Source organism: Arctopsyche grandis, unplaced genomic scaffold (genome assembly GCF_051622035.1).
Source record: "Arctopsyche grandis isolate Sample6627 unplaced genomic scaffold, ASM5162203v2 HiC_scaffold_123, whole genome shotgun sequence".
Taxonomy (NCBI): domain Eukaryota; kingdom Metazoa; phylum Arthropoda; class Insecta; order Trichoptera; family Hydropsychidae; genus Arctopsyche; species Arctopsyche grandis.
In genome coordinates this window covers 35,971-48,899 of record NW_027518468.1, presented here as the reverse complement: position 1 = coordinate 48,899, position 12,929 = coordinate 35,971, and the positions used below count along the sequence as shown (strand labels likewise).

At 33.5% G+C, this 12,929-nt stretch overlaps 1 pseudogene; it reads left to right on the top strand.

Annotated features, from left to right (window-relative positions):
* The first annotated feature begins 8,889 nt into the window (after positions 1-8,889).
* On the top strand, positions 8,890-9,010 carry LOC143921993 (5S ribosomal RNA; annotated as a pseudogene).
* Positions 9,011-12,929: the final 3,919 nt, after the last annotated feature.

Sequence of the window (12,929 nt, the reverse complement as noted above, 5' to 3'; positions counted from 1 at the left end):
TGCGTTTTATAATTTCAAGCCAGGACAAAAGTTTCTGCTATGGGAAAGAAATCCAAAGTGAAATAGGTCAAACAATCTACATCTAAACTGGATTGCTTCCCAGTCTTTTAAAGAAATCAAGATTAAACCTTTAATAAATTATTTGATACGTTGAGAACTTTTTCTGGTGGATTCAGGGCCATAAACCTTGTTTTTCTTACTTAAACCCAATCCTTTACCGCCCAACAACCCAGGCTTAGGATTCCTGAAACCTTTAAAAAATAATAGTAAAAAAAAAAAAAAAAAAAATGTTCGGATTTATTTAAGCTGTAGTTGTTAATACTTGTTATTTTTCTTCGTGTGTTTCTCTGTAATCCGGTCGGGGAACCGCATTGCTGCGTAAACCCCCCACGGCCCTTATGCCAGCTTAATCCCTCTGCCGACGGTCGGCTAGCCTTAGGACTAAGTGTCCCATTGACCCTGAGCTGGCGTTATAATTAGAGACAGTACCATACTGTCTTAGTCTTTTTATAGTGGGGTTATTACGACTAGCGCCCACTTTTGTAACGGCGTCCCGGTTAATGTTCTTTTACCTACCAAAGCGAGGCTCGAACCCGGGCAGTTCGGGAGTGAATCAGCAAGCCGACCACTAGCCCAACGCCGCTTGGAAAGAAAAATAATAGTAAAATTACTCGCTTGGTGGCATCCGAATTCGCTGTGCTATTTCATCTTTAACCTCTCCAAAATATGTAACCGAAACGAGCTGCCCGATTAAACAGTTAATCCTGTTTTTAATTACATTCTTTTGTGAATATTTAGAGACGATTAACATTAAATTAATAAAGAGACTTCAAAAAATAATAATCCAACTTTACTGAAGCCCGAAATAATTATCTAAAAACTCAAACGGCCTTCATACAAAATGAAGCTTCGTGTTGTTGTGAAACATACAAAATAATTACTTTTCGATTTTCGGGCACATATATGTGTGCTCTAACTGAAGTTTTAATATTTTGTCTGTTGTTTAAATACCTTGAGAGGTGACTGACTAGACAATAAAGCCCCATAAAGTTATTATCGAAACGGGATTTAGGATTAAACATGCACAATACGGGAATAAAACTTTCTTTCGAAGATAAAAACACAGCAAAAAACTTTCGGGGTCCAGCAAGCGCTTTGAAGTTGTGCATGTTATGCTGATTAGATTTTTTCGGCAATATTTACAAAAGTTAGCATGCGTTTATATTATATTTTTTAAAAAGGGAAAACGGTTATTAAAACAGCACCCCAAAACCCCTTCAATATTACATCATGTGCTCCTGTGTCATAATTGGGGCTATCAAGCAAATACACAAGGTTGTAAAAAAATCAATAGACGGCAGGTAGTTTGGAACAAGGCCCGTTTAGAAACTCCTCTTCATAAAAAGTAGCGTGTAATGACTAAAAGCTTTCACATCCAGTATATATATTATAAAGTGCTTTTTCGATCGAAATGTGACCTGATTTCATGCTGCTTATAAATTTACATTTGAAATTGCTTTCAGACATCACCAAGTTGAGAAATTTTTAACCTGGTTTAGATTTAAAAATATCTGATTATTAATTTGTAAGAAAATGTTATTTATTCAGTAGCTTGAGGATTCACCGCCCATTGATTTTTAATCCTTTAAGTTTTTTAGACTTTTGCTTATTTACTTTATTAGTGCCTACTACACTACCCCAGTCTATATGATTATTGTCCGTATATTAAACACCTAATCCTGTAAACTTCTTTTTGGTTTTCAAATGAAACTTAGGAATCGTTGGGCGCCACTTTTCACATCTTTTTAAAGTCTTCACAGCCGATGTATTGTTTTCCAAGAGACCTTTAAATACTACTAAATTTGTCAAGCTTGGGCCGTAATCTAACAAAACCCACAAGATCCCTTTTTTAAATCACTGCTATAGTCTTAAACGTTTGAAAGTTTTATATTAATAAAAAAATTTAAAATTTCTTATTTTATATTTTTAGCAGAGCCCAATCTACATGATTTGGAGTTTTAACTTGGATCTACGGAGCTTACCTATTTAAATTTTCTATTTATTATTTAGTAAGATGTTTATCAGTTTACAAAAAAAAGTGCTATCAGTTTAAACACTTTTCACAGATTAACAAGATATTGGTGAAATAACCTTTGGCATGAGTATTCAAAAAAGAATTTTATTGATTCTATCGTGTATTGGTATTTCTTAGACGTATACAAAAGCAATAAACAATGGCTCTTCTATTTTGGTTCTATGCAATTTAAAATCTTTGCAAAGTGTAATTTTTTCGTATATCAGTTATAAATTAAACACAGAAAACATATTTGTTTATTAAACTCCTCATAAAAAGAAATGTAAATATTTTTGAGAAAAAAACTTATAAGTAACAATTGCTGTGAAATTAGGTTACGAATAAATCATTTTTAAGTATATTTTAATATTTCTGATTTCCTTATTATGAAAAAAAGAGAATTCGGTAGTTGTTACACATAATACAATAGAATAATTAAAATATGCAAACAAAAAAAATGATAATACTTTATGTGCCGTTTTTATTTGTAAGAGTGGGACAAGATTCTTTTGTTTAAACAAATTTCGATGTTGTACAGACTTTTGGTAGAAGAACTTTCAGGTGGCATAATAGTAAGGAGTGATAGGGGTTAAGCGTGTCTATTCCCTGATAGGATATGAAGAGGATATGATTTAAAAAACGAATACTCACAACTAAAGCTTAAATAAATCCAATTTATTTTATTGGGCCACAAAAAAATAATATCTTTAAGTGTTCTTCAGAATACAATATTAAATAGTGTGCATGTTTTCAACTTTTTTTAACAGGAATAAATTAAACAGGTTTTATTATGTTCCAAACCCGAGTTTAGATTTTACGATCTATTAAATATGTAGAGAGGCTCATAGGTTGTGCTTCTTCTATATAAACTGAAAAATTGCAGCCACTTCCGCTTCTTTCTGCAACTTTTGCTGAAGTCTCACTCTTTAATTTATTTTAACAAGTCTATTTACTTAATGGGTGTTTTGAGGTCATAAGCATATTTAAATACTATTTTAGTTTTGTTTTACAAAGCCCCCAGCAATAATTTTACTATAAACAGCATTTGTATCCTATTCATGGCATTTTAAATAATCATTTTCCTTTTACCTGCTCGCATGAGTGCTCTTGCTACCATTATTTGCTGATTGAAGTCTAAATACGGCCAGACATAGTATTTCCATGCCCAAATTACCTAAATCTGGAGTCAAGCACGATTTAATGGTATTCGATATATTTATCCCAACTGACGGCGTTGGGCTAGTGGTCGGCTTGCTGATTCACTCCTGCGCTGCCCGGGTTCGAACCTCGCTTTGGTTGGTAAAAGAACGAGAACCGGGACGCCGTCACAAAAGTGGGCGCTAGTCGTAATAACCCCACTATAAAAAGACTAGCATCAGGCCGTGATCTGGCCTTGTAAAAAACAACCGATCTCCTTGGGTAGTGGCGGCAACAATAACTCCCATGGCAGTAGAAAGCCTACGTAAGCATAGCGCAGGGGTCTGTAGAGAGCCCAAGACAGTATGGTACTGTCTCTAATTATAACGCCAGCTCAAGGTCAATGGGACACTTAGTCCTAAGGCTAGCCGACTTTCGGCAGAGGGATTAAGCTGGCATAAGGGCCGTGGGGGGTTTACGCAGCAATGCGGTTCCCCGACCGGGTTACAGAGAAACACACGAAGAAAACTAACAAGTATTAACAACTACAGCTTAAAAAAATCCAACATTTTATTTTATTTTATTTATCACAACTCTTTTTTACATTTTTTGACTGTATTTTTTAAACTCGAAGTTTTTTATTTGTTTATTTTTAAAATTAATATCCTTCTGTACCCAATGGCACCCCGTAAAAAAAGTTCCTACTTCAAATTAAATCAGCTAGAAAAAGAGAATTGTGGCTGTTTGAAAGAAACTCCTAGTTCATTTAATCGTTTTTAGATGATGATTCTATTCGGCCGATTTTCGTCTATGTTTGATTGTACAAACCGCCCTTGGGCATTCATGGGTGGCATAGCAAACCTTGTGCTCATTTATCTACTTCTAAATTTGGAGCCCGGCAATTGTATTGCTGCTTATACCTTTTGGCCTCCTTTTTATATTGTCTCCATTTCAGCATTAGCAGCCAGTCCATTTGCCTTAAAAGTGATCTATTTAGAGAGTTATCAATAACAAGCAAAATATAAATATAATAGAAAGGCTTATGAAAATTATTTTAACCCTGGGGAACTACAGAAACTAAACAGTAAGCTGGCATCCGGCCCGCAGCGCCGGGCTTCAGAAGTTTATAAGAAAAATGGACTAATATATTTTTGTTTGATATTCTATATTCTATCTAAGGTTTGTTTAAAATAAAAAAAACTCTTCACTTCTTTTTTACTTAAAATAACTTTGACAAAAAATAAATTATATAATAAGCGGAAATGAGAATATTGTGTTCCTTAAAGTCAAATACATGTTATATAAGTTTTAAATGTTTTTTAAATATGAATGTAAATTATTTTTGTTATCTACCTAGTTTTTTTATTTATCTTGAACAGATCTAAAATATTAATCAGTTTTTAGCAAACCCCATCTATTTTATGGCACAACATAAAAAACCACAAACATAAGAGAAATAATATAAGTATAACAGCAGCCAAACTACTAATAATTATGGCCTGATCTTAGGTACACCCCGATCATATTCAGAATTATATAATTTTTATTTAAAGAACATGCTAAAATTACTCACATTCAAAAAGTTCTATAAAAGAATTAATATGCCACCAATAGCCAGGTTAGGATCCAACATTGATTTCAAGCCCTAATTAGATGCATAGTCCTACTTTGAGACATAAAAAACTACTTCTTATTATTTCCAATGCAGAAGCAGTCAATGGTCACTAAAATAGCAAAACCACAAAAAGATTTATTAATCTTTAATTTATAATTAATATAAGTCCAACTATTGTATAAATATTAGAAAATACTTTAATTTTGGGCAGAAGAAGATAAAGAACCTATTATTGTCTCTTGTATATCAGTATTTATTAAAATTAGAGACCGCTTTTATTGTTAAATTGGCTTTCTTGGAATCTTTTGCGATCATGTAATTTATATGTCACTCAGCCCAAGCCTTTATATGCATTATCTTGGTTATAGCACTACTCTCTCTACTTTTAAAGTCTATGAGCCTTGAATCCTAATTTAAAGATTTTTTCATTTTAAACCCTGGGGCCTCTCCTCGGCTTTAAACTGCTAAACCTGTGAATTTATAGGTGTGATCGAGACTTAGCCACCCCATACGTCCTCTTAAGCAATGAATTTGCCATTCACTTTTGCCCAAATCTCTGGGTACTTTCTTACTCACATAGCCTCGCAGGCCCAATTAGGTAGGTTTGACCCTTTGATTATATACTAAAACGGCTCGTGAATATTTTTTGTCTGACCGAGGCGGTGGGCACTTCCGGATTGTGGCTTTTGAGTAGTAAAATGATTATTGGCAACCCCAATCTTCCGTTATTGAGAGTTTACTTCTTAAATTAGCTTAACTCTCAACACGCCAGGTTGTCAATAAAGTCGTTAATTTCAGTTTCAAATTTCTTACTATAAAAAAGTTTAAAAAAAAGTTGATAGAAATACTTTAGATATAATTTTTTTTAATTATAGTGTATAGAACAATTCAACAGTCATCATTGTGTTTTTGCTTTTCTATTACATCAAGATAACGATTTTCAATTAGTTTTGCCTGTGTTTTAAAATAAATTCCCTTGCTCACATCTCCCAGACTTTTAAATTCTCTAGAAAAACTGGATATTGCCATAGTTTTGGATGTTACACTAAAAATCAATTTTGAAAGTTGTAAATTGTTTGAGTTAGATTTGCTCTTTGCTTCTTCAATTTTAGCCAATAAACCTATAGAACTAACATTCTCTTTTATAGCTTCTTCTACCACTTTTTTCAAACTATTATAATTGTTTTCACAATTTTTCTCATTTTCAGCAAAACCATCTAATTGATCTTTTAAAGAGATTAGGTTGTATTGTAAATCAGTACAAGCTTCTTTAAGCACAAAAATTTTAAAGGCAGGGGTAGGTTTGGGGTTCATTTGGACATCCTCTTCTATTTTATCATTTGGCAGGGAAATTTCCGCCGGTGTATTTTGTTTATTAATTATAACATTGTGGGATGAACTCTCTTGTAAAGTGCCCTCCTCTAGAACAGAATTATCACAATTAAATGTTGGAATAATTACATCTTCGCTTGGAGATATTGATGATAGATCTGTGGGCTCTTTTGCCCTCTGTTCCGATTTGAAAGCTTTAGGCAAGCAACGCTGAAAGGGTGATATCGCTATTAATATGAGATTTCTAAACATCTGAATATGGGCTAATTTTTTTTATATTTTATTGAAATATTTGTGATTTATAGAAAAATGAAAACGCCACGGCATATAATATTGTGGCATTATATGATCGAAAGATAAAATGTGCATTACATGGAAAATACAGAATTTAAAGAGGCGGATAATTTAATTATAAGTGTGGTGAAAAACAAAAAGCGCCTTAGAAAAAACAATAAAAATTTTCAAAGTAATATGAATGAATTGAAGGAAAAACATTCCAAAGTAGAAATTTGCGCCTTAAAAGGAAAGTGAAGAATTAAAAGGTATTTCGGACGAAAAATACCAATTTTAAATCAAAGTGATTGAATTTGGAAAAATTGTAAACAAACTTATGAAACGATACAATAGAATATGGTAGAATAAAACATCTGCTTTTATAGAATGAGTTGGGTGTTTATCTCTTCGTTTTTCCTGGTTGGAAAATAGATTTCATTGGGTTTTTTCATTACAGAATTGTCCTCTTTATCATATTATGTGACAACTGTAAACATTTATAAGTTAAACTCCTGTGTTTGTTCAAGACTTATCTATTCTAATAGGTTGTCTATTTAGAAAAATAGTAAATGGCAATAGAAAAAAACCGATTTCGAGAAATTCGTTGAAATGGTGCAGCGCGTTTATTTATCAGTATTTTTGATTTAATGTTTTACTTAATTTTGTAGATTATTGAAATTAAAAAATTTTCAAGAGAAAAAATCTATTAGAAAAAAAACAACTGCAAATAAATAAATTTCAAATGGCCCAATTTATATTTAAGTGAGTTATCGTTAAGAATATGTAAAAAGGTGGCTTAAAAAGGTAATTAAAAAACAAGTAACATTTATATTCTTTGCTTTTATTTAACCAAAGGCGGTAAGGTTTCATATACTTAAATAAATATCAAGTTTACTTCAACCACTAATTAATGTAATGTGGTTTTAAAACAGTTTATATTGAGAAATCGAAGAAGTTGTAAAATCTTCATCTTTTTTCGATTGAGTAATTAGGGGTACTTAGTGTTTATATTTATAGTCGATTTCACCGCAACGGGTTCTACGAAAATTGAATTTATAGCCGATTACACATCAATAAGGACTAACAATTGAAACATTTAAACTTGCCGTTAATTGATTTAAGTTAGAAAGGCAAGACATGAGTAATCCTCACATCAATCAGTAAATAGGAAATAATTAATCTAAAAATTTCAATTGATTTGGCGTGTTTTTTCAGACAACCACTTTTTTTATTCTTCAAGGCAATATATCTGCCATTTGGTAATTATAATTTTGGCCTGTAATTTCTTAAGTTGTAGAAGATAGATTAAAGCAAAACAAATTTTTAATAATTTTTGTTTGCTTGGTAAGATTATGAATAACTCGTTAAAGGTTTTGACTAGGAAACATAATTTTTGCAGGAAAAGAGTATATGAAGAGCTTGATTTAAAGCCGCTTGATGTCTGTGCTGCAATAAGCAGATCTAGGTGTTATACGAAAATGAAAGACTCCCAAGGAGTAATAAGTGAATTAATCTAAAGCTCAGGAAGATTTAAAGCAAGAAGGAAAACTTGGTGTACTAATACTAAGATTTGGCTTACAAGGAATAGTATTCCATTCGATCAGAGTGTTAAAGAAACTCTTAAACTGGTTCATGCAGCAATCAGGAAGAGACATGATAAAAAAGATAAGAGCATTATAGGGAGCTCCATGAAGAAGCTTAACTTAGCTAGTGGAAGAAAACTTCGTGAAGCAGAATTAGATCCAGAGGTTAACGTCACTGGTCTAAATACGTTGTTTAAACTGAGAACTGGAACTTTTATAACAATTAATCAAATGGTTATAACCGGCAGAATCAATCCTTTTTTTAGAAATAAATGTATTATGTGTAATTCTGTAGCAAAAGAAGACGCAGCTCATTTGTTACTAGATTGTAATGCCTTAGTAATAGAAAGATCCAAATATTTATTGAGCTTGATCAACTCTATTAATCTAATAACAACTGATACTCAAAAACAGAGACTGTTGAAACTAAAAATTCTCATGGGAGGTGAGACGCCAGCTTTCGGCAGAAAGCCTGCTGATATAATACCTAGTGTAACTAAGTATTTGTTAGCAATGATTAAGAAGAGGTCTGCATTAATTTCAGATAACTTAGTAATCAACTTGTAAATATAACCCTCTTGTAACCAAAGCCTTAATGGTATGGTAGGTGTGTAACACCAGAAGTTTCAACTGATCTCTATCAACAGTGTAGGATGTTTTAAAAGTTACCTTTTTTGTAGGTGATAGTAAGATCAATTGGTTAATAAATTTGTTTTTTTTTTAATAATTTTGGTTTAAGGAGTATTAAATACCCCCCAATGTCTAGCAGATCTTCCGATAAGGGCAATTTTAATCAAAAAATAAGTATGTTAATTTGTGAAATCATATAGAAAAGTATTATAAATTTGTATAAAATATTGTAGTTTTTTATTAACATCTGCGGCCATATCCATTGGAAAGCACCGGAACCCATCCGAACTCCGAAGTTAAGTCAATGCGAGCCTGTTTCAAGTACTGAGATGAGAGATCTCTCGGGAACGACGGGTGCTGCAGTTTTTGTTGAAGGCGCTTGCTTAGAGGATAAAATTAAGGAAGGTTGTTTTTGTGCAATATTGATCACATGGGTTTTCATACGCCCCTGTTTTTACAAAACTTTTGCCAGATAAAAAAATGTATAAATTGGAATAGAACAATTTATACAGTTGAGGCATACAATTAGCTCTTAAACAAAGTTACTTGAGTAGTGAATTTAAGTTTAACGGGCATAGGCATCAAACGACTTATGTAAAGCACAAATAAAAACTCACCTAATCGATATAAAAAAAATCATGAATTTTTTTAGAATTTGTGATCACGAGTTTGTCTATTTAAAAGATTTAATTCTTTTATTTAGTAAAGAAAATATTAAGATGAAAGAGCCAACAACTTACTTCAAGATAGAAATATATTCTCTGGCAAGAAAGTACTGTGTTGGCCACATTTTATTACTACTTTTAAACAAAGGATCCATCTAGCGGCAAAGTGTAGCCGAATGCTAAAACAAGATTACATAAGGATACATAATGAGGCTCAATAAGTATACCCTTAGCAATATAACATAAATATGCCCTTGACAGCCCAAAGAAATTGAGATCTAATTAGTTCAAGAGGAAGTGCTTAATGGGAATGTTGAAATTAGTACTGGAATAAAGGCGTAATTAAATCCAAGCAAAATAAGCTGAATTTGATTAAGAGAATAAAAGAAAAATCATGGCAACTTTCAATGGGGTTCGGCAATTCAAAGGAGCTGCTAACAAATTCTGAAAAAGCATCAGAACATACTTCTCAACCATTGGGAGAAGCATTAAACGACTCTGGATCTCATACTGGATCCAGAACATCAAACCTTCAGTATGGAAAGAAAATTAGTGTGCCTCCTGATATTCGGGGCGACTATGTCATGTGTAAGTCCTCTAATCAGAGGCAAGCGGAAAGGGAAAGAGAGAATTTCAATCTCAAAAGGCAAGTTAAGTCCTTAACTGAAAGCCTTAATGCTTATATTTCAAGGGTTGTGGCACTTGAAGCTGCTCTTGACTTAAAAAAGGAAAAAATCACCTCAGCTGTCAAACAAGAGGAGGTAGATTATGCGCAAAAATTTTCACCAAGTGTGGAAAAAGTCCCAGATACTAATAAAGTGGGGCAAATAGGAAAAGGTGTTAGTCCTCAAGTGATGGCACCAGTTGTTGAAGAGAATTCGACTTATTATAAAGATTTGGTTGAAGCAAAATGCAACGCAATTTTCTCACACATGTCAAGTAGAAAGCGAGATTATTTTTCGACTCTGCTTGATAAAAAAGAAAAGAGCTTAGAGCCAATTAGGTTCACTAAGCTAGAAAATGGTTCTTCAGTACATTCTAAAGAGGAATCAAAAGCTGTGGTTATTCAACCAGAAAAGAAAAGAGGTGGGTTTGAAGGAAGTTGCCATGTGGACCATTCTCTTGGCTTAATTAAAAAAAGAAAAATCAATGGAGTTTGCACTCTCCCTTTTGTAAAGGGAGTTAAAGGCTCAGAGAATCCATCTGAAATTAAAGCAGTGACTGTTTTGAAAAGCAGGGTTAAGACCCCTAAAGAAGTGAAAAACTTCATACCTTTGGAAAGGAAAATAGCAGCGATTAAGCCATTAAAAAGTGAAGTGGTTGAAAAGGCTGTTTTAGTTAATAAAAAAGGAAAAAAGGTCCTAGGTAAGGCACAAATAGGTCTTAAGAAAGAGTCTTTAAAACCTCTTAAATTCCTGAGGAAAAGTGCTAACTCGAGAGTCTACACAGTAGATCAGCTACTCTCACTAGCAAAAGGGAATAGCATTGGAACACCTACAAAATATAAGCTGATCAAGCTGGAAAATGTAGGGAAAATGGAATGGAGTCAGGTCGTTCAGTTCTGCTCTAAAGTTCTGGGTATCTCTGCATACAACAGAAGTAATCCGGTCTTTAGCATTGCTTTGAGTTGCTATGTAATGTACGTAAATGAAAAAGTGCTTCTCAGCACAAAAGTCCAAGAAAGGAATATAATTAACAAGTTCATAGTAGGCTTATCTGCGGAAGAAATCTCTGCTAACTTGAAGTTCTTTGAGGTCCAATCTCTTAGAATCTTGAAAGCTGAACAAAATGGTAACAAGCCTCTGTTTATCGCGGCTAATATAATGCAAAAGGCAGCAAAGCGAAAGACACTGGATTCTATCCAGTGTTTGATATTAACTCAAGCCTGTCAACAGAATGAGAAAGTGGAAGTCATCGAAGAGAAAGCAGGTAGCTCTGAGGTAGATGTCTCACTAGTAAGTTTAGAGGGTTTGCTTAATAGCGACCCTCAGTCATCATGAATGAGCTTGAGGAGGACAAGTGCCAATATGTCCTCAATAAAAAAAAGTTGGCAAAGAAAAGTAAAGTAAATTACTCACCCAAAAATGAGTATTTTGCAATTAATAGCCCATTGCACTTAAAGCCAGATGAGGTTTTTAGATGCTTAGAAAGAAACGGAATTTGCACTTCTAATGTACAAGTTGAACGTATTGTCAAGGAGAGTTTTAATTTTCTGAGATTGTGTGTTATAAGAAAGAAAGAAGCCCCAATAGATACCGCGTGGTTGGCAAGGCTAAAGACTTCGCTCTTAATCGGGTTGTGCGCAAGACTTAACAAGCTTTGCATTATAAAGAAGCTGGTGGAAAAGAAACCTAATAGTTTAGAAAGCTTATCCATTTTGACATTAAACATAAATTGTGTCAAGCTAAAAAGAGAAGAGCTGATTTATCAGCTTGAAAAATATAAACCTACAATTTTTTGCTTGCAAGAAACAAAAAGAATTGATAATGGAAAAAGACTGTTTATTAATGGTTATAAGGTTGTTGAGAACTTTCAAAGCCTTAACGGTAATAACCTCGGGATGGCTTTTGGTTATAGAACTGACAGTGAAATTTTGGTTGATGTTAAGGAAATTAAAGATAACTTGATCGTTGCTTCCGTATCAACTAAAGAAAAAAAGATTCTAATTGCTAATGTTTATGTTCCGTGCAACGGGCAAAGAAAGAAAGAGACTGTAGATAGTATCTCAGAGTTTTTAAATCTTTATGAAAAAAAGAAGGAGTACTCAGGCACAGTTCTGATTGGAGATTGGAACCAAACTCCTGAAAATGTTTCACAGATGTTTCTGAAGAAGGGCTTTAAAATGTATGTGGATAAGTGTGTTCGAAAAGGAACTCGTTTTTTGAAGAATAGGCACTTGACAAAGAGACCTATTGACTTTGCTGTATCAAATGATCCCAATCTGATTTTGAAACAGTGTAAAAAACGTGGTTGGTGCATTTCTGATCACCTTCCTGTTCTTGTAACGACCGATTTGCGTAATGAAAGTAGATCATGTAGAAAGAAAATGGTTTTTGATAGAGTTGGCCTCCAAGACAGAGGTATAATTAGGGATTTGAAAAAGATTGAAATTCCCTTGGGTATTAATGAATTCAGCTCAGAGCTTTGTAGTTTTAAATTAGCTCAGGTGCTTAAAATCAAATTGGAAGAAAAGAAAATCTTGAAGGAGGAGTTAATTACTGACAAAGTTCAATGGCTTCCTAAAAATTTAAAAAGACTTATTGAAGAAAAAAGGATGATTGATAAGCTTGTTAGAGAAAAGAAAGAAAGTGTTGAGTTGTTTGATTTGGCACGTTCTGCTGTACGAAAAGAGCTGTATGCTCATAGACGAAAACAATTCTTGAAGTTCATGTACAGAGGATTGGACGCAGTTAGAGCCAACGAACCGCGTAAAATGTGGCAGTGGCTAAAGTTGATAACTGGGCGTACAAGGAAAAGCGCGTCAAGTGGACCAATCATTGACCACAGGTCTAATACTGTGGCGAATGAAATGAATGAAAAATTAGAAGTTTGGGCTAGCCACTTTGAGAATCTCTCTCTAAAGCCCATGTCTTTCTTAGTTGGTGAAAAGTATGTGGTTG